Below are 23,100 nucleotides of genomic sequence, written 5' to 3'. Positions count from 1 at the left end.
AGCCCCACCCCGGGTGTAGGGATTACGAAAAAAGAAAGGCAATGAAATCCTAAGCAGATGTGGAGATTGCCTTTATTACCAGAAGGGACACTTTCTGGGCTGTAATAGGAAGGGAGACGGAGGCAGTGGTTTGTAGAGTTAGCATTTCCGTGACTTGCCTTTCTTATTTAAGGAAGAGTGGGGCTGCGGCTAGGAGAGGTGAGAGGAGAAGGGAAGGTGGGAGACTGGAGCAGAGGGGAAGGGGGATGGGGGGCTCGCAGGAGCGACCCAGTAGGAGGGGCAGGTGGGCTGGCAGGAGGTGTGTGGTGAGGTTTGGTGAGTGTGAATTTATTAATTTCCCCAGTCTAGGTTTTGTGTCCTCTCTGAATATCAGTAACTGTAAATGACACTTTTTATGAAATCACATTATTACCATGAACTTTTGATCCACATCTAGCCCTAGACCAGAGTTGCCTTTCTCTAAATATCTAAATAACCATCACTCTTTTATCTCCCCCATGCGTGCACACAGACTGAAATGCTGTTGATGAGATTATGCGTATTTCAGATGCTTCATATTCCTTATATGATAGGAAGATAATGTATAATTTTTCAAGGCTTTAAATTAATTATGATCTAGGTCTTTTGAAAGGAGGATGGATTTGTATCCTTATCTTGGTGACTGAGATGACTTAAGAGGGGTCACCTTCCCCCAAATTCCTAAGAATGGTGCAGGAATTCTTTCAAAGGCAACTCCAGTTCTGACTTCATCCTTCTATGAATACATTTTTGACCCTTTTATCTTGAAATGTGTAATACAAATCTAGTCATAGTTCTACATAAAAATTATATTGGGAAATCAGACTTATGGATGTGTGCTTTTTATTTGATATTTAATAATGCCCTAAGGCAGGTAATTCAAATTTTTATTAAAGTGAAATGATTTGACAGTCAGACTTTGAATTTAATGCATGAATGTTTCACTTAAGCTCTTGGAACTGAAAAGGAAAAAAAAAATTTTTCTGGTGGTTCTCTAAAAAAATGTTTAAAATAATTCAGGTTTATTTTAGCTATGTCTTACTAAAATAACTTTAGTTTTTAGACTTAAAATGACTTTTTTTTTTTTTGCATGACATGTCTAGACATCTGGAGGGCTTTGATAACCAAGACTTATTATTTCCATGAATAATCTGTGACTTTTTATATTACCATTTAAGAAGTATGAACTATGGTTTTATACTTGTTTAAAGAACTAGCACATAACTCATCCAGGTGCTGGAAATTCTTTAGTTTGGCAGCGCTAGTTCAGATTTCTGGGAGCCAGTGGACATGAAATGATTCTTTACCCATTGAATTTTCTGTATGAGAACCAAATCTTAATAATAACAAACAAAAAACAACACCAAAGTTTTGGTCCAGTTTACTTGTTGCTCTTGGTATCTTAATACTGGTACTTAGTTCTGATGAGATGATTACTTGCCTGTTTCATGAAGTTTTAGCCCATTATTTAGAGCTTTTCTGACTACTCAAAGACTTGTCTGTTTCCCCAGTAGCTCAGATATCGTTAAGCTGCACATGTGTACAGTAACTATACTTAATTATAATTATTTATTTTCTGTAAAACGTATGCCACAATGCTCTTTAAATAGTTTCCTTTCTCCCCACCCCCCCTTAAAAGGGGGAAGAAATCTAAGTATGCCTCCAAGTAAATTAGGGGAAAAAATAAAGGAAGAAGAAAAAAGAGGGTTATAAACCAAATGACTCTGAAGGATCCCTTTTCAGGCTTGCCCTCATTTTTGTTTCTGGGTCTTTTTTTTTTTTTTTTTAAAGATTTTATTTATTTATTTGAGAGAGAGAGAATGAGAGAGAGCAAGCACATGAGAGGGGGGAGGATCCGAGGGAGAAGCAGACTCCCTGCCGAGCAGGGAGCCCGATGCAGGACTCGATCCCGGGACTCCAGGATCATGACCCGAGCCGAAGGCAGTCACTTAACCAACTGAGCCACCCAGGCGCCCTGTTTCTGGGTCTTTGAAGCCGCCCTTGACTGTGTTGAACTCTTCCCCCCATGTACTTTTGCAATTAATAATGTTGACTTTTTAGCTTTAATAACACTATCACAAGCATCAGTTTCTTATCCGTTCTCTTTTATAACATAAAGAGTTATAGGTTAGAAAAGGATAAGGCGTTCTAGAAAAGGAGGGGCTACGTGGGGAAAGGGAGAGCGTCAATTCTGAATGACCAAGTAGGGAAAAGCTATTATCCTTCCTAGACAAATGGAAAGCTCAAAGCCATATTTTCAGTCAATAGAACTTGGACTTTTCCTCACTTGAATAATTTAACTTGATGCACAGCATTAGGGTGAGAAATGAAAACTGGATGGATATAGCTGTTTTCTATTTACTGTATCATATAGAATTTCTTGAAAATGGAATGATTTCCTACAGGATTTCAAAATGATTTCAGGAAAAGGACAAAATATCAAGGGTGCTCAACCTGTCTATTATGTTTTGATTATGTGATATAAAAATTGTTATTAACCCAAGAATGAAAAGCATCAAAGCTGTATAGGCATTTCTTTAAGATTACTCAACAAGGCAAATAATCCTTACTTCCACATATATCCCTTTCTATGTTTTAGAAATGTTAATGATTTATTGTGGATAAAAATTGCAGAATGATTTGGTTTTTCTCTCCCCTCCCCCCAATGAATTCAAAGAAAATTGTGTTTGGGAGGAAGAAAAGAGAACATTTTGCAGTCATGGGCCAACTTGTATGTTGAACATTCATATAGTCTGATACCTTAAACATGGTAGGTTTCATGATTTTAAACCTAGTGCATATGTTTTCCATAAGAAAATTCCTGAGACCAGGTGATCTCCTCTAAACATGTTCTCTTATGCCTTTTGCATCATGGGTGCTTGTTTTGGGTAATTTCCTCAGATCAATTTTTTTTAGCTCCATTTTTCCACTTTGAGATGAATTATTAAGAAAACCATACTCCTAAGGAGGCACTCATTTCAGTTTCCTCATTTATTTGCTGTCCATTCTCTCGAGTTTCTCTTTTTCATGATGGAGTTTACAGAGACTGAGGAAAGCAGTCATTCTGGAACTGGGGAGGTATAAAAGCTCAGCACTCAGCACTCGGACCTTCCAGGAGGCCACTTCCGGTTGGAGTCCTCACAGCTCAACCTGTGAGGAGGCATGCTCGCTTGCTAGGGGACAGAAAACCTACAGTTTCTGTTCCCACCAACTGCAGATGACCTAGTCCCAGACTAGGTCTCTCTATTAAACTCTAGTATTGAATGCCTGACTGTCTGTCTGACTTTTCTTTTGGAGGTGTCAAAGACATCTTAAACTCAATATATACAAGGGTGTATTTACAATCTTTCTTCACAGACCTGGCTCTCTTCCAGTTTTCGTAGAAACCAGAGTTACACCTGATACCTCTCTTCCTCTCCTCACCTCACGTTTCTAATTGATCATCCAGTTCTGCAGATTTGCCTTCTGACAGCTCCCAAATCTGTCTCTGTGTCCCCATCCCCAGCATCACACCCCATGAAGTTAGCCCCATTTCTCACCTAGACTGTCACAAGAGCACCCCCCTCTCTTCTACATAGGATTATTAAAGAAAGATTGATAAAAATAAAAGACACGGAAGATGTGGTGTCTACATAGGATTATTAAGGAAAGATTGATAAAAATAAAAGACATGGAGGATGTGGTGCAGTCAGGCTTGTGTGTCAGCTGTGATTGGTTGAAAGGGACAATGAAGCTCGCTCTCAGCACAGTGGGAAGGGGTGCTGTGACTAGTTGGCAACATCTGCCGTTGGGAGTTTGGTGGTGGTGGTGATTGCCATCCATAACGAAAGGTACTATTATTGGCATCTGATTTAATGTTTGCTTTTAAGGTACAGAGTTTTTTAAAAATAGGCTTTGGAAAACCTATCTGCATTAGAGCTACTGATCCGCAGCTAGGTGTTAGCAGTTATCCAGGAAACATGGAAGCATGACGAAATGACTGAAGTCCTCTTTTTAACATTTTCATTTTGTTATGCAATAGTTATGGTCCTGACGATTATATATAGCAAATTGCTTACATATAGCAAACCTAGGGAATCTAAAATCTCAGCATGGAAATGAAATGGCATGAGGGTGAGGAAAGAATTATGCCGTGACAGTGAGGAGGAAACTACCCCGGACCTCTTGAAAGCCATCCCCTGAAGAAGGGAAAACGGTGAGTTAGAGAAGAAACCATATAAGAGAAAGATATTGATAGGACCCTCAAAAGGGTGAGAACATATTTTAAAATATTTTTAGTAAAAATACACCATAAAAAGTTCGTTTAACTGTATAGGTCTTGGAAGTGTGTGTGTGTGTGTGCGTGAGTGTGTGTATGTGTGTATAGGTTTGCCTTATTTTGGGGGCTGCTTCAGTTTTTTTTTTTTTTATGTTAATCACCATTTAGTTTTTGATGTAGTGATCCATGATTCATTATTTGTGTATAACACCCAGTGCTCCATTCAGTACGTGCCGTCTTTAATACCCATCACCAGCTAACCCATCCCCCACTCCCCTCCCCTCTAGAACCCTCAGTTTGTTTCTCAGAGTCCATAGTCTCTCATCGTTCGTCTCCCCCTCCCGTTTCCCCCCCTTCATTATTCCCTTCCTACGATCTTCTTTTTTTTAAACATATAATGTATTATTTGATTCAGAGGTACAGGTCTGTGATTGAACAGTCTTACACGATTCACAGCGCTCACCATAGTACATACCTTCCCCAGTGTCTATCACCCAGCCACCCCATCCCTCCCACCCCCCACCACTCCAGCAACTCTCAGTTTGTTTCTTGAGATTAAGAATTCCTCATATCAGTGAGATCATATGATAACATGTCTTTCTCTGATTGACTTATTTTGCTCAGCATAACACCCTCCAGTTCCATCCACGTCGTTGCAAATGGCAGGATTTCATTCCTTTTGATGGCTGCATAATACTCCATTGTATATATATACCACATCTTCTTTATCCATTCATCTGTTGATGGACGTCTAGGCTCTTTCCATAGTTTGGCTATTGTGGACATTGCTGCTATAAACATCGGAGTGCACGTATCCTTTTGGATCACTACATTTGTATCTTTGGGGTAAACACCCAGTAGTGCAATTTCTGGGTCGTACAGTAGCTCTATTTTCAACTTTTTGAGGAACCTCCATACTGTTTTCCAGAGTGGCTGCACCAGCTTGCATTCCCACCAACACTGTAGGAGGGTTCCCCTTTTCTCCACATCCTCACCAACATCTGTCATTTCCTGACTTGTTAATTTTAGCCATTCTGACTGGTGTAAGGTGGTATCTCATTGAGGTTTTGATTTGGATTTCCCTGATGCTGAGCGATGTTGAGCACTTTTTCATGTGTCTGTTGGCCATTTGGATGTCTTCTTTGGGAAAATGTCTGCTCATGTCTTCTGCCCATTTCTTGATTGGATTATTTGTTCTTTGGGTGTTGAGCTTGATAAGTTCTTTATAGATTTTGGATACTAGCCCTTTATCTGGTATGTCATTTGCAAATATCTTCTCCCATTCTGTCGGTTGTCTTTTGGTTTTGTTTACTGTTTCTTTTGCTTTGCAAAAGCTTTTTATCTTGATTAAGTCCCAATAGTTCATTTTTGCCCTTGCTTCCCTTGCCTTTGCTGATATTTCTAGGAAGAAGTTGCTGCGGCTGAGGTCGAAGAGGTTGCTGCCTGTGTTCTCCTTTAGGATTTTTCCTGTCTCACATTGAGGTCTTTCAACCATTTGGAGTCTATTTTTGTGTGTGGTGTAAGGAAATGCAGAATTCTTCTGCAGGTGGCTGTCCAATTTTCCCAACACCATTTGTTGAAGAGACTTTTTTCCATTGGACATTCTTTCCTGCTTTGTCGAAGATTATTTGACCATGGAGTTGAATGGGAGTCCATTTCTGGGCTCTCTATTCTGTTCCATTGATCTGTCTGTCTGTTTTTGTACCAGGACCATACTGTCTTGATGATCACAGCTTTGTAATAGAGCTTGAAGTCCAGAATTGTGATGCTACCAGGTTTGCTTTTCTTTTTCAACATTCCTCTGGCTATGCGGGGTCTTTTTTGGTTCCATACAAATTTTAGGATTATTTGTTCCATTTCTTTGAAAAAAGTGGGTGGTATTTTGATAGGGATTGCATTAAATGTGTAGATTGCTCTGGGTAGCATTGACATCTTCACAGTGTTTGTTCTTCCAATCCATGAGCATGGAACGTTTTTCCATTTCTTTGTGTCTTCCTCAATTTCTTTCATGAGTATTTTATAGTTTTCTGAGTACAGATTCTTTGCTCCTTTGGTTAGATTTATTCCTAGGTATCTTATGGTTTTGGGTGCAATTGTAAACGGGATCGACTCCTTCATTTCTCTTTCTTCTGTCTTGGTGGTGGTGTATAGGAATGCCACTGATTTCTGTGCATTGATTTTATATCCTGCCACTTTACTGAATTCCTGTATGAGTTCTAGCAGTTTTGGGGTGGAGTCTTTTGGGTTTTCCACATAAAGTATCACATCATCTGCAAAGAGTGAGAGTTTGACTTCTTCTTTGCCGATTTGGATGCCTTTTATTTCTTTTTGTTGTCTGATTGCTATGGCTAGGACTTCTAATACTATGTTGAATAGCAGTGGTGATAGTGGACATTCCTGCTGTGTTCCTGACCTTAGGGGGAAAGTTCTCAGTTTTTTCCCATTGAGAATGATATTCGCTGTGGGTTTTCCGTAGATGGCTTTTATGATATGGAGGTATGTACTCTCTATCCCTATACTCTGAAGAGTTTTGATCAAGAAAGGATGCTGTACTTTGTCAGATGCTTTTTCTGCATCTATTGACAGGATCATATGGTTCTTGTTCTTTTATTAATGTATTGTATCACATTGATTGATTTGTGGATGTTGAACCAACCTTGCAGCCCAGGGATAAATCCCACTTGGTCGTGGTGAATAATCCTTTTAATGTACTGTTGGATCCTATTGGCTAGTATTTTGCTGAGAATTTTTGCATCCATGTTCATCAGGGATATTGGTCTGTAATTCTCCTTTTTGATGGGGTCTTTGTCTGGTTTTGGGATGAAGGTAATGGTAGCCTCATAAAATGAGTTTGGAAGTTTTCCTCCCTTTTCTGTTTTTTGGAACAATTTCAGAAGAATAGGTATTAATTCTTCTTTAAATGTTTGGTAGAATTCCCCTGGGAAGCCATCTGGCCTGGGCTCTTGTTTGTTGGGAGATTTTTGATTACTGCTTCAATTTCCTTAGTGGTTATAGGTCTGTCCAGGTTTTCTATTTCTTCCTGGTTCAGTTTTGGTAGTTGATACATCTCTAGGAATGCATCCATTTCGTCCAGATTATCTAATTTGCTGGCATATAGTTGCTCATAATTTGTTCTTATAATTGTTTGTATTTCTTTGTGTTGCTTGTGATCTCTCCTCTTTCATTCATGATTTTATTTATTTGGGTCATTTCTCTTTTCTTTTTGATAAGTCTGGCCAGGGGTTTATCAATCTTATTAATTCTTTCAAAGAATCAGCTCCTAGTTTCGTTGATCTGTTCTACTGTTCTTTTGATTTCTGTTTCATTGATTTCTGCTCTGATCTTTATTATTTCTCCTCTCCTGCTGGGTTTCGGCTTTATTTGCTGTTCTTTCTCCAGCTCCTTTAGGTGTAGGGTTAGGTTGTATATTTGAGACCTTTCTTGCTTCTTGAGAAAGGCTTGTATTGCTATATACTTTCCTCTTAGGACCACCTTTGCTGCATCCCAAAGATCTTGAACAGTTGTGTTTTCATTTTCATTTGTTGCCATGAATTTTTTTTTTTTAAAGATTTTATTTGAGAGAGAGAATGAGAGAGAGAGAGCACATGAGAGGGGGGAGGGTCAGAGGGAGAAGCAGACCCCCTGCTGAGCAAGGAGCCCGATACGGGACTCGATCCCGGGACTGCAGGATCATGACCTGAGCCGAAGGCAGTGGCTTAACCAACTGAGCCACCCAGGCGCCCTGTTTCCATGAATTTTTTAAATTCTTCTTTAATTTCCTGGTTGACCCATTCATTCTTTAGTAGGATGTTCTTTAGCCACCATGGATTTGAGTTCTTTCCAACTTTCCTCTTGTGATTGAGTTCTAGTTTCAAAGCATTGTGGTCTGAAAATATGCAGGGAATGATCCCAGTCTTTTGGTAGCAGTTGAGACCTGATTTGTGTCCTAGGATGTGATCTATTCTGGAGAATGTTCCATGGGCACTAGAGAAGAATGTGTATTCTGTTGCTTTGGGATGGAATGTTCTGAATATATCTATGAAGTCCATTTGGTCCAGTGTGTTATTTAAAGTCTTTATTTCCTTGTTGATCTTTTGCTTAGATGATCTGTCCATTTCAGTGAGGGGGGTGTTAAGGTCCCCTACTATTATTGTATTGTTGTCGATGTGTTTCTTTGCCTTTGTTATTAATTGGCTTATATAATTGCATGCTCTCATGTTTGGGGCATAGATATTTACAATTGTTATATCTTCTTGTTGGATAGACCCTTTTAAGTAGGATATAGTGTCCTTCCTCATCTCTTATTATAGTCTTTGGTTTAAAATCTAATTTGTCTGATATAAGGATTGCCACCCCAGCTTTCTTTTGGTGTCCATTAGCATGGTAAATGGTTTTCCACCCCCTCACTGTCAATCTGGAGGTGTCTTTGTGTCTAAAATGAGTCTCTTGCAGACAGCATATCAGTGGGTCTTGTTTTTTAATCCAGTCTGATAGCCTGTGTCTTTTGATTGGGGCATTTAGCCCATTTACATTCAGGGTAACTATTGAAAGATAGGAATTTAGTGCCATTGTATTGCCTATAAAGTGACTGTTACTGTATATTGTCTGTGTTCCTTTCTGGTCTATGTTACTTTTAGGCTCTCTCTTTGCTTAGAGGATCCCTTTCAATATTTCTTGTAGGGCTGGTTTCGTGTTTGCAAATTCCTTTAGTTTTTGTTTGTCCGGGAAACTTTTTATCTCTCCTTCGATTTTCAATGACAGCCTAGCTGGATATAGTATTCTTGGCTGCATATTTTTCTCATTTAGTGCTCTGAATATATCATGCCAATCCTTTCTGGCCTGCCAGGTCTCTGTGGATAGGTCTGTTGCCAATCTAATGTTTCTACCATTGTAGGTTACATATCTCTTCTGAGCTGCTTTCAGGATTTTCTCTTTGTCTCTGAGACTCATAAATTTTACTATTAGATATCGGGGTTTTGACTTATTTTTATTGATGTTGAGGGGGTTTCTCTGTGCCTCCTGGATTTTGATGCCTGTTTCCTTCCCCAAATTAGGGTAGTTCTCTGCTATAATTTGCTCCAGTATACCTTCTGCCCCTCTTCTCTTTCTTCTTCTTCTGGGATCCCAATTACTCTAATATGGTTTCATCTTATGGTATCACTTATCTCTCGAATTCTGCCCTCGTGATCCAGTAGTTGTTTATCTCTCTTTTTCCTAGCTTCTTAATTTTCCATCATTTGGTCTTCCATATCACTAATTCTCTCTTCTGCCTCATTTGTCCTAGCAGTGAGAGCCTCCATTTTTGATTGCATCTCATTAACAGCCTTTTTGATTTCGACTTGGTTAGATTTTGGTTCTTTTATTTCTCCCGGAAGGGTTTCTCTAATGTTTTCCATGCTTTTTTCAAGCCCAGCTAGTATCTTTATAATTGTCATTCTGAAACTCTAGTTCTGACATCTTACTAATGTCCGTATTGATTAGGTCCCTGGCAGTAGGTACTGCCTCTTGTTCTTTTTTTTGAGGTGAGTTTTCCGTCTTGTCATTTTTCCAGAGGAGAATAGATGATTGAGAGAACAAAATGCTAACAGAGTAAACTGACCCCAGAAAAATATACACTAAGCAAATCAGAAGAGACCTGAAACCGGGGGAAAAGAAAGGGAAAGAAAGAAAAAAAAAGAAAAAGATAAAAAAAAATGATCAAATATGATCAGGCTGGTGCATAGATCAGTGCCACATGCTAGATTTTGGGCATATTTTGGTCTGTTAGAAGAAAGTGCCTCCCAAAATTTTAAAGAAAGAAAAACTTATATATGTACAAAAATAAGGGTAAATACGATGAAGGGATGGAATATGACTGTAAAGATGAAAATTATGAAAGATTTTATAAAAGGAAATGATAAGAAGTTGGTTGAAAAAAAAAGAGGAATTAAAAGAAAAAAAGGGAGAGAATGTGATCAGGCAGGAGACTAGAACAAAGCCATACACTAGAGATTTAGGGTATATTTTGGTCTGTTAGAAGAAACTGTATCCCAAAATTTTAAAGAGAGAACAACTTATGTATATACCAAAAATAAGGTTAAGTACTATGAAGGGATAGAATATGACTCTAAAAATGAAAAATAAAAAAGATTTTTTAAAAAAGGGATTGATAAGATATTGGTTGAAAAAGGGATAAAGAAAAATTCAAGAAAAAAAATTTGAAAAAATTAACTTTGAAAGACTAAGGAATCGGGGAAAAAAGCCATGAATTCTCTGCTGTATTCCCCTAGCGCTGGAGTTCTGCTGTTCTCATTGATCAGTAAACTTGGTCTTGGCTGGCTGTTCTTGCTGATCTTCTGGGAGAGGGGCCTGTTGCCATGGTTCCTAAATGTCTTTGCCGGAGGCGGAATTGCCCTGCCCCCGCTGGTTCCGGGCTAAGTAATCTGCTCAGGTTTGCTCTCTGGAGCTTTTGTTCCCTGCAAACTTTCCGTACAGCATTGGAGGAAATGGCGGCCTCCCAATCTCTGCCCCGGAGGAGCCAAGAACTCGGGGCCCCACTCTTCAGTGAGCCCCAGAGAAAAGCAGTCCATCACTCCCGTCTCTCCGGTCTCCATCTGCACTCCGTGCTCACCCGGCCTGTGACCGAGCGTTTTCTGTCTCTGGCACACAACCCCGTGTGGAGTTTCCAACCCCAGCAGATCCCTGTGGTGCCCTCCCGTGTTGCTCCTCTCGGGGGAGAAAAGGGAGTCTCCCCAGATCCGCCCCTTGTTGGGTCCCTGCTGGAAGAGCAGTGGCCCAACTGTGCCACAGAGCCTGGTTTACGGCAACCCTGAGCTGAGAGCCCGCACCTCAGCTCCGTCTCTGCAGCTGGCTTCCCTGCTCCAATACCTGGGAGCTCTGCCACACTCAAGGACCCCTGGTCTTTCTGTGACCCCGAGGGTCCTGAGACCACACTGTCCCAGTGAGGGTTCCACCCCCCGCTTAGCCACCAGAGTGACGTCCCTCAGCGGAGCAGACTTTTAAAAGTTCCGATTTTGTGCTCCACTGCTCTATGACTTGCCTGTAGCAGCTGACAGAGGCCCCCTCCCCCATCTATCTTCCCAAATATCGCCTCGGATTCACTTCTCTTCACGTCCTACCTTCCAGAAAGTGGTCGCTTTTCTGTTCAGAGAGTTGCTGCTATTCTTTTCTTTGATCCCCTGTTGAGTGAGTAGGTGTTCAGAATGGTTTGATCCCTATCCAGCTGAATTCCTGGGACCAGACCAAATTTAGGTCTCCTACTCCTCCGCCATCTTGCTTCTCCCCCCTGGGGCTACTTCAGTTTAATTAAACGTTCCAGTTAAAACTCGTTTTGATAACATACAAAGCTAAAATAATCTAGACAATACCCAATATCTTGGGGCAGAATCTGATACGCTTTTAGGTAATGTGGAGGTTTCTCTGATCAAGAAATTTGCCACTAGGTAGGTAACACCTTCTCAAAATAAATTGTTAAAACAAGAAAACCACATTGGTTTTTGATGGGTCTGTTTTCCATTACAGTGCTTCTTTAACCGCCTTCAAAATTTCTGAATTCTTGTTGTAACTTTAGTGTTTAGAAACTCATAAAGGTCTTTAGGGCTTGTCTAAAGAAAATCTTTTTAGGACATCTTGGAAATACAGAGTTGAATTGGACCTGAAAAAGTTACTTAATCTAGCCATCTGTGGGAGGAGGTCTTCAACTCAGTTATTTCAGATTGCTGCTCCCCATATCTATAAACAAGCAAACAGACCTTTGTTGTTGGGAGAATATCTACTTCAGACTTTTTTTTTTCACTCCTGTATAATGCACAAAGGGGGAAAGAAGAAAACCTTTCATGAAAATAGTCTCTCTGTAAAGTATTTACTGAATTTGATATGCTATTTTGATAGTAATGTTTTTATGGTTTGCCATAAATAAATATTTTTTATTAATGTAACTGATTATATTCCAAGGTTACGTTTTTATTCTGTTGGCAGCATTTGAGAATTCCTGTAACCTTTATGCTTCAGAGAAACTCATCTAGTCACTCATGTGAATGTTCATTCTGATTTTGGTACAACTAATGATTCTCTAATGGTATCTTTTCTTTAAAGAATGATTATATTTAATGGGTCCCAGCAATAAAAATCACTGTAATGAGGAATAAAAGATTGTAAATAAGAATAACAATGTTATTAATCATCTAAATTAGTTATGGAACATTCCTGTACCTGAAATATTTCCATAGGAAATAATGCTAAAATCCACATTTACTTATAATTAGACATAATACAAACCTTCTCTCATTGTAATAGTTGCCCAAATCCCAATTCAACTTAATTTCATTGACTTTGATTTCTGGACTAAAAGCATTAAGCTTGAACTAGTGAAAAATGTATAATATGTGCATTCAATTAAGAAGTAATTAGATACTCAATCACCCTTACAACACACCAGGGATTAGGGAAGAAAGAAAAATGTGACTCACTGTAGTGTATAAAAGTTTTGTTAATTGGTTTACAGCTAATTGAGATTGAGGAAGTGTCAAAGTATCATAACATAGGTTTACTACTGAACAAACTTAAAAGCTAAGTTTAATGTTTTATGATACTTGGATGCAGAATAATGTAGAAATTACCAAGCTGTATGATTTATTTTAGAGTTCTGATTAAAGTTTATGTATTCATTCTAAGTTAAACATATTAGCGAGTGGTGGGAATAAAAAGAATTGGGTGCTTTGTTATAGTTCAGACGTGGTGCTATATTTTATCTCATTTAATCCCCACAACAATCCTGTGAGGCCTGTGTTTTGACTTAGATTTTAGAGATAAACCGAGGCTGAAAGAGGTTGAGTAACTTGGTCAAGGTCACAGCCAGTAAAGTACAGAGCAAGGATTCAGACCCAGGTAAGTTTAACTGCAAACCCGGAGCTCTTGTTACTGCACCACATTTCAAATAACAAAGGGCAGAAAGTTATGAAGTCCTTGTATATCTTTGCCTCCTTACCTCTTTTAGATAATTTCCTGGAAATGAGATTTCTGGGAAAAAACACGCATGTTTTAGTTTTTGGTAACATATTGCTAAAATACAGGGTTATGATAATAAGGGTTATGCTAATGATGCAGGCTGGCTGGGTCCCCGAGGACCCAGAGTGGGTCCTGCAGGACCAGCCAACATAGTCCTTGGCTTAGTGCAGGATACAAAGCAAACTCGAGCCAAGACGAAGTGAGAGCAGAGTTCACTGAGGACATAGAGCGAGTGCAGATACAGTGTCTCGGAGACTCGGAAGGGAGAGGAGAGTGAATCTCGTCGTTACTTGGGGTCTGGGGTTTTTACTGGGGATTGTGGTCTGGTGCACATGTCTTCTTAGACATCCAGGAACAAAGATGAGTGTTTAGATGTCCTCCGTAAGTCACGTGTGCCCTAGAGCCGGGGCTCTTGGTGAGTCAGTGGTCTTGGAAAACATAATGACCCTGCTTGGTCACTCCTAAGATGTTACCTATTTTGCTGAAGACTCCAAAGAAATCACTAACTCCTTGACCTCTGCAACGAGGACAGACATTATCTGTTACGTGAGGCAGGCAGGGGTATGGGTCCTAGCAAGAATAAAAGCAGAAGGAGCAAAACAAAACAAAAAAACCCTAGCTTTTCATGGGGTCCCTTTATGTATGTACGCTTGTACCATTGATCAAATATTTTATAGAAGGTGTTTCTGCCAATTTTTTTTTTATCATTCAGTATACTTTCCACCTCTTTCTCATCTCCTCTTTCCTCCTCGATTTCTTGAGATGTGTTCATCTTCCATCTACCTCTTGAAATTGCTGTGGCAAGAGTCGCCTTTGATTTCTTTCTTTTTTTGTTCTTTGTTCCCATGTGTCTAAATATGATACATGTTCATGACAAAATTCAAATAATACAGAACAAACTAAAGAAGAAGCAATGATTTCTCAAATCCTCTGTGAGTGACGGCCGTCACCAGGACGTGAACATGAAGGCCCCACAACATAGTGGAGATGTCTCAGGTTCCACTTTGACTCCACCACTAATTAGTAATTAGTTGTGTGATCTTGAAAAAGTTACTAATTTCTCTAAGTTACTTTTTTCCTCAGTTAAATCCATAAGTTCCTCATAGTGTGATTGGGAAGATACAATGAGATAATGTAAAGGGCTTAACATGTTTTTGGTCCACGGTGTAGGTATTCAGTGAATACTTAAACTTTATTGTTATTTTTGTCCATTTGATCTCTCTTTATGCATTTATCTTCTATGGGATATATAGACATAGAATGTTCCTTATGGGATTATATTCAGGCTATTTTTCTTTTTCTTTCCTAAAATTTTTATTTTATTTTTTTATTTTAAAGTAATCTCTACACCCAACATGGGGCTTGAATTTACAACTCTGAGATCAAGAGTCACAGGTTCTACTGACTCAGCCAGCCAGGCTACCCAGAGGAATTTTTTTTTTTTTTTTATTTTTTTTTTTAGGTAGGCTCTCTATCCAGTGTGGGGCTTGAACTCATAACTCCGAGATCAGAAGTTGCATGCTCTACCAATTGAGGCAGGCAGGTGCCCCAGGCTGTTTTTCTGTCTGTTTGATAATGTATCTTTTTATACCGTCGACTAGATATATGCCATACTTTTAAATGATTGCCTTTTAAATAAGTTACCTTTAAGTATGTACCAAAATTTTATTGAGCTATTCCTCTATTATTATTCATTTAGGTTATTTACAGTATTTTGCTATCAGTCATACTGTGGTTGATTTATGCAACTATTTCCTTAAAAATTTCTTAGTAACGAGTTACCAGGTCAGAGAGTTGCAATTATAGTACGTATATATGCAGATTGCTCTTCTCAGGAGTTGTATCCATTTATGCTTCCACTAACCACAGTTCTCCTCACCTTCACCACCATTAACTATTTTCAGATTTTTCATCCATGCTCATCTGACTAAAAAGGATAAAAATATGTTACGACATTGAATCTTGTGACTACATGGTTCTATTCCTGAAGTCCCTCTCCTGTTCCATCAACCTGCCTATTCATGAGCATCGCTCACAATGTTTATGGCATTTGTGTATGTTTCAGTGTTTGGTAGGACAAGATCCCTTACCTAGCCCCTCCTGCAGAATTTTCCTGGCTATTTTCTTCCCCCGTGGCACCCCCCCCCCAGCTGTTTTCACATGCTTAATTCTTCCAGATAATCTATAGGGTCATTTTATCAGATGGGTTGAAATAAAGAGTAAAAGAAAGGGGGTGTGTGAAAAGAGTTTGAGAAAAGAAAAAAAGAATCTTGTTAGAATATTTCATTTGGATTGCATTGAATATATAATTTTAAGGAGAATTGGTATCGAATCTTTCTATCAAGGAACAATGCATAGGTTGGTGCTTATTAAAAGTTTTTATGTTCTTCATCCATTGGATGGTTCTCTCTTGTCATGACTAGACTTATTACAGATGTGTGTGCACTTGGGCTCTAGAGTCAGCTTTGGGTGTGGCTTGATGGGGAACTTGGCATCACCACTTACTCCACAACTTGGGCAAGTTAATGATATACTCTGTGAGCCTCAGTGTCCTCATCTATGATGTAAAGATACTAAGAGTAATAACCTCCTAGAGATGTTGTGAGGACGAAATGAAATAAGGTAAAATGCACAGCGTGGTGCCTAGCTGAGGTTAGCGTTCAACAAATGTGAGCTATTACTATTATTGTTTTCTTTTTCTTTCTTTACTATTACTGTTATTGCTGTCATTATCGATTTTGATTAGTGTCATTTTCCATTATATTTTTCTATGGGTTAATATTTCTTCATTGAACAAATAATTGCTTAGGTTTGTCCTTGGCTTTCTTAACTGACCTTTCACATAGTTTCCAGTAACATTTTAGCTGATTATTTTGAATTTTTTAAACAGACCATGATCACATATGTAAATAATGACAGTCTTCTTCTTTCTAATTTCAATACTTACCACACCATATAGTACTTTCAGAATAATGTTAAATAATCTGGCACCCCTTTCTTATTTCTGATATGCTTTGATTTCTCTTTCCAAATACAATGGCATTTTCCTCACTCTTTTCTTTGAATCTTCAAATGCATTGGACACTCCTGACCTCTTCCTTTCTCTTCCTCCTTTCTCTCTTTCTTTCCTTCCTCATGACCTGATGTTATTAGTGGGTATGTTGGGGGGGGAAAAAGGTGGCCATGCATCCTTGTTTGTCATGGAAGGACATTTATTTTTAGCCTTCTGTTTTGTGTATGGTGGCATTCTAGGGCCTGTGTGAAAATAAGAACATAATCAGACATATATAGACTCTCCCTAAAGGGGCTTACAGCCTAATGTTGGTAGTAAATCAGGTACATGGCTAATTCCAAATTAAAACAGCATATAAAAACTCCCCCAGGAAAGTGTTCTTTTAGTGTACAGGACAAAGAGACCATTCTGAGAGAGAGAATCCTCATGTATAACATATTCCTATTTCTTTTTTTTTTTTAAGATTTTATTTATTTGAGAGAGCCAGAGAGAGAGCACGAGCAGGGGGAGAGGCAAAGGGAGGGGCAGAGGGAGAAGCAGGCTTCCTGCTGAGCAGGGAGCCTGACGCAGGGCTCAATCCCAGGACCCTGGGATCATGACCTGAGCTGAAGGCAGATGCTTAACTGACTGAACCACCCAGGCATCCCCCTCCCTATTTCTTAAAAGATTCTTATTTTGGAGATTTTACCCTGAATTATCTTACTTAAGGAGGGAAGCTTTAATGTGTTATCAGTGAGCTGAGCCAGACTAACACTTAGGTCAGTCCTGAGACCTGCAGTGACCTCTGAGAAGTAGGGCACGTGGGCATGCGTGCCTTTTTATTATTTTATTATGGTTTCTTTTAATTTTACGTGCTAGTTTATTTTTGATAGCTTTTCAGGAAATTCTCCCAGTAGTGATTTGATTTGCACTCATTCCCTAGGGTCTCTTCATGGAAGGTAATTTAAGGTTCAGAAATACTCACATGTGAAAGATAGCATCTGTTACAATTATACTGAAATACCAGATGATTTAGAGGACTTCTTAGGATATGGCCATACTTCAGGGTCTCGTTATGAACAGTGATCATCGTATAACAGAACATTCTTTTTTAGAGTTAAGCTTTCTTATTTTTTATATATACATAAATGGGTATTTGAAGGAAGTCCCAAAGGGGAGCGGGGAGCAAGTCAGTCTGATTGCCTTTGTATATTGAAAGTATCATTTCTTTAGATGGCTTTTCTGAATAAATATATATTCTGATTATCAAGTAATATAGTTATGGTAGAAACTTGAGAAAATACACAAATGTATAAAAAAGAACTTTTGTATCACATAATGGTAATCCATTGATTGTAGGCAATTTTGTTTTCCACCACAAATGGCATTAAAATAACAGGAAAGGTTTTTGTGTGTGTGTTTTTTTTTTTTTTTAAGTGCACAAACCTCCAAGGATGGAGAAAACAAAAGAGACAGCAGCAAAAATATTTTGGAAGCTGGAAGCAGATGGTTGTGAGGTGACAGACTTAGCAGATGTGAGGAACAAGCCTGTTTACGTGATAATCTCTCAAAATCTCAGGAATTGGTGGCAACAGATAATCTCTAGAAGTTGGAGTGAGAGGAGGCTGGAATCCTGTGTAGTTGTTAAAAGCTGATGAAGAGAGAATCTGCCTATTAGGGGACCTAGGTGCAATTGAGTATCAGGATACCTCTCTGAAAAATAGGATAATTAAATAATATCCTCATGTCTTGTGTTTGCTCCTCCCCGACTTGGCCTCCAGGACACTGGCAGAAAGGCCTCTACTCTCTAGACTGGGGGCTGGAAGGGTCTTTCTGGAGAATCTGAGGAACCCCAGGGACTTCTTAATGAAATGGCCCAGCTGGTACTTCTGTGGTGAAGGCAGGACAGATAAATAAGTGCCTTCTGTGTGCTCGGAGCCTCCACTCTGGACTTTTGTTGTGGTGGTGATGGTGTTGTTTTTATAGTGGTGGTTCCCATTCTTAGGTATGAATAGTTACGGACGTTTGAAGAAGGCATATAATACATAAGAACCCAAAACAAATAGAAGAAGGCAAGATATAAGAAATAAATACTTAGGAAAAGTTCAAAAAAGTGATCATTCATATCTTCAGAGAGGTAAGGGAAGAGATTGCAACCATGAAACAGGAACTGGATGCTGTGAAGAAAAGGAATATTCTAAAAAGCTTTTGGAAACTGAAAACATGATAGCAGAAATGAAAACTTCTATAGTAGAATCAGAAAGCAGAACTGAAATTTCTTAGAAAATAGAGCAAAACCAGGAGATAAATAAGAAAATTGGAGAACCCGCGCAGGAGGTCCATTGTCCAAATAATCAGAAAATGAGAGAGAGAACAGAGAAAATGGAGGAGAGAGGAAGCAGCAACAAAATCATTTAAACATTTTCTCAGGACTCATGACATACATTTACAGTTTGAAAGGACCCATTGAATTTCCAGCACGGTTGATCGAAATGCAAGGCACTACCATTGTGAAATTCCTAGCCACGGAGGGAGGAATTACGGGGAGAAAAAACATTGAAAGAACCTGGAATTTGAACATCAGACTAATAGCAACACTGGAAGCCAAACGTCAAGCATGAATTCTGAGTGAAAATTACAACTGATCTAGAATTTTTTACCCAAACTTACAGTAGCCATTTTTAAATATCAAGATCATTGAAGATTATTTCCTAGGAAGCTACTAGAAGATACGCGTCACCAAAATGGGGAAAACAGATGGGGAATTTGGGAACCAGGAGATACGGCAAAGGAGATGCCCAGAATGTTTGTGAAGTAGGGTTGTAGGGATGGAGTCATGAGTCCAGATGTGAGCAAATGAGAAGGTTCTAGAAGTTGATTGTATGATATGCCTTTAACTTCCTGAGTGTCAGAGGATTGGGAGGTAGTTTTGGATTCAGTACATAGAAAACTAAGGTGGAAAAACCCCAAGATAATCACAGTTATTCACTCCAGAAGGGGAAAAGAAGTGCAGGAAGAAAATGATACATTAATACACATAATTCAGCTCTGGATAAGATTTACATCATCACAATAATGGGAAGAATAGAATAGAAACTGATCCAGCCATAGTTACTACATAACCGTATTGGAAGGATGGAGTGAAGGAAGGGTTTATATGCATGTGGGTGGTGTGTGTGTGTGTGGCGGGGAGGGGGGGGTGTCTGACAGGAGGAAGGAGGGTCAAATCTTCATTCTCCATGGGGAAAGTCAAGAGACAATACTAAAAATGGAAAAGGAGTAATACAATTACACTATTTAGCTCTTTGGTGTAAATGAAATAATCAGTTAAAAGAGTTGAGGAAATTGGTGGCATAAGAGACAGGGACCTGCTAGTTTTCATAAGAAACATTCTAAAACTATTTAACCCTTTATGTGAATGTGTAATTTTGATACAAATTTTTAAAAATTGAAAAAATTATATAATGAAGTTGCCCCTGTCATTTTGTTATACTTTTTAATGTATGTACACACACACACACACACACACACACACTTGATTTTCTTAGAGTGCTTGCTATGGGCCAGATATTGCATTGGACCTTGGGAACACAGTGCAAATGAGATCAAGTGTAATTTCCTTCCATGAAAACTTTCTCTGAAATTCTGAAAAGTAAATTTTGAACACATGCTATGGAAAATAATAGGCCATAGCATAGTTCAACTTTCAGCTCGTGAGATGTCTGTAGAATCAACCGAAATCCTCACTAGTAGCTCAATTATGTGCCTGCGACTCACTGTTGTCACCTTTTATCTGTTGTCCTGTTACATTCTCACACAACCCTATGAAGGTTCTATCTGGTTCTGCTATCATCCGAAGCTCAGAAGGGGTGAGTAGATTGCCTAAAATCTCACAGCAAGTTGGTGGCAGAGCTGGGATTTGAACCTTGGTCTCCCTGATTCCAAATCCATACCGCAGATTGCAGTCGATTGAAATATTTTCCCAGGTAACTTGTTCTCTGCAGTGAACAAGATCAAGCATCCATCTTTGGGGGGAGCTAACATAAAGATCATCCTCACAGTGCCTTGTTGAGGAGAATAAGCCCAACAAGCAGGGGGCATTATTATCTTTAGTTTCTTCTTGAGGGAGATTTTAGCAGAGTGAGTACCTAAATTTACCAGGAAGAGTCCACACTCTGGTAGACCAGAATTCACTTAGCATCTGTTGAGAACCATTTACATCAGACCCTTAGAACTTCAAAATGAATGAGACACCAACGGGTATGTGCATCTCTTGCACTCTGGGTGTATGAACATTCAGTGTTAAAATGCTTTGTGTTAAGACCTGAATTTGTATGATTAGGGAGACTGCATATTAACTATCTTTTGTTTAATTGGTATTTTGGACCATGATAGTTTAATTTTTAGAATGGCTTCATATATTCTTAAAATGAAATTTCGTTACTCTGGTAAACTTGGAATATATATTCCTGTCGACTAGCCTTTTCCAAAAGTGTTCTGCGGAGCCATTAAGATACCCATTAAGATGTTTGTTAAGTCAAGAGCTGATAGTCTACAAATTTGGAGAATCCTGGATATCATAACCTCCTTTAGGAGATTTACAGTGCACATTAGCATGTTAGGTGGTTTTGTATATAAGAACTCTGAGGTGGTTTTACATATAAGAACCATATGTTACTGTATTTAACCAGAGTTTCCAGTTTTGTTTTGTTTTTTTTGAACACGGATTCATTTTTCCAACTAATTTTTACTTACGTGGAACACATTTTAGGTAATGGGGGACTCCAGGTTATTTTTCTTTTGCAGAAAATGTATACATCATGACCTTTAGGCTCCTTTTAGCTCTGAAATGCTGTGGCTTCACAATTTTGATTATCAGTTTCATTTGAGACACTTTGACTTAAAATTTGCTGGGTTATAATTGTCAAATATATACACAAAATCCTATTTTACCTTTGAAGTTCTATCTGAGATCTTAAAGATTTGATTAGGACTATATCTTCTTTGTGTGGTTTGGAAAAATATACCCCACATTACAAATACTTTCTAATAAATTGTTCCAGAAATTGCATGTATCTGTATGTACATATGCATATGTGGGCAGACACGTGTATGTGTGTATGTATAATACATCCATACACACATAGCCTATGTGGACATTTTTCAAGTACTCTATTGTGTCCTACTCTATACTTGATTAAGGAAGGAAGTCATTTAATTGCTGCAGTGAATATCCCGACACAAAATCTTCGTATGATTGGGTGGTTTATCTGTACAGTAAGCTTCTAGGAATATAATTTCAGGTCAGAAAGTATATGCATCTGAATTTTAATAGGTATTTATTGTCCAAAAGAGTGGACCAGTTAATGTGCAGCACCTATGTGAAAGTTGGTTTTGCCACTCCCATCGCTGGCAACATGAATAGATGTTATTGAACTAAAATCTTAGCGGTTTTTTTTTTTCCTAAATGGGAAATCCACTATCTCAAAAAAGACTATGTGTCATGTATTATTTTGTATTTATTATTTATCCATTTACTTAATAGAATTGCAAAGTTATTTGGGGGCTAGCAAGAAGTGGTCTTTGTGTGCAAGCAGTTACCATCTGTGATTAATATACATGAAGTTAATGACAATAACTTAAAGCTGAATTTTATTATTAAACATGGTACAGAAATGTTTAGTAGTTCAAGCATTTACTTCTGTTGAAAATACTTCTGTGAAATTTTGCACTAGTAGATTCTGCCACAGAAATAAAATGATGGTAGACTTTATGGGAAAATTGCAGAGATGACAAACTTGAGCGTGAAGATATTTTTGAAATTTCCACATTTTCTTATGAAATCTTGTTCTCACTGTCTCTTGTGGGACTGCAAAAGAGACTTTTCGGTCTGCTGTGGAGGGATGTCAGTAACATAACTGATTCATTCTTTTTGCCTCAAGGAGGAAGACAATGATCCTATAGTGCCCTTCGATGAGAAACGGAAACTTTTGAGCTGCAGCTACAGTTTATCCTCAAAGCCTGCATTGTTTGTCTTCATCTAATCCAGCTTTGATGGACATCTGTGACAGTTGCCTCTACACATGCTCTAATGAAGTATTAGAAATGGCTGTACCTTCAAAAGAAACCCAATATTCTATATCCACACCACTGCTGCTAGGACTCAGATTTTTGCACATACTGTTTATTGCTTATGTGTAGAAGAAATGAAACTAGTTTTCAGAGTTGTTACTAATATGAATATATATCATGTATTAATACTGAGACAGGAAAAATACACTCCCAGTGTTAGCGATCCTTCATTTCCTGTCTCTGAGAGAAAATTCACTCATTCAGAGAATAATGTAATTCTTGATAATAAATAAGAGTTTTGATCAGGAACAGCATACGGCTTGAAAATGGAATGTGAAGGATTAGTAAAAGTCATATCTCATGTTGTTTCTCAGCCCTCATGCCACAATTAATGTCAGGCTGGTTATTATACAAAACAATTTGGGAGTTAATGCAAGAACAAAATCACTTTATATATTTCTCAAAGGATCAAATTGAATGTATGAATCTAATTGTATTTATTTGACATATTAGAAGCTCTGGTTTCTAGGAGTTTGAGAAAGGCATAAAAATAGGATTAAAAGTAAGTGGGTACAACATGCCAGAAAATAGCTTTATTTTCCATGATAGAAACATAAATTTAATAGTATCCTATAATAACTTAGTGTTGTACATTTTGTAAGACCTTAAAATATTTTATTCTATGGATTTTACTTTAGTATGTTGAGACATTGCTTTCCAAGATAATCAACAATATATTTTAATTAATTTTAAG

At 38.4% G+C, this 23,100-nt stretch overlaps 1 protein-coding gene across 1 annotated transcript in view; it reads left to right on the top strand.

Annotated features, from left to right (window-relative positions):
* Nucleotides 1-22,243, top strand: part of CA8 (carbonic anhydrase 8) — a 91,532-nt gene extending 69,289 nt beyond the window's left edge. Inside the window, exon 9 of the mRNA XM_021688351.2 lies at nucleotides 22,217-22,243. The gene's annotated coding sequence lies outside the window, so the exon portion shown is untranslated. The remainder of the gene's footprint in view (nucleotides 1-22,216) is intronic.
* Nucleotides 22,244-23,100: the final 857 nt, after the last annotated feature.

This window comes from Neomonachus schauinslandi, chromosome 4 (genome assembly GCF_002201575.2).
Source record: "Neomonachus schauinslandi chromosome 4, ASM220157v2, whole genome shotgun sequence".
In the NCBI taxonomy this organism is placed as follows: domain Eukaryota; kingdom Metazoa; phylum Chordata; class Mammalia; order Carnivora; family Phocidae; genus Neomonachus; species Neomonachus schauinslandi.
This window is presented reverse-complemented; position numbering and strand designations above follow the sequence as displayed.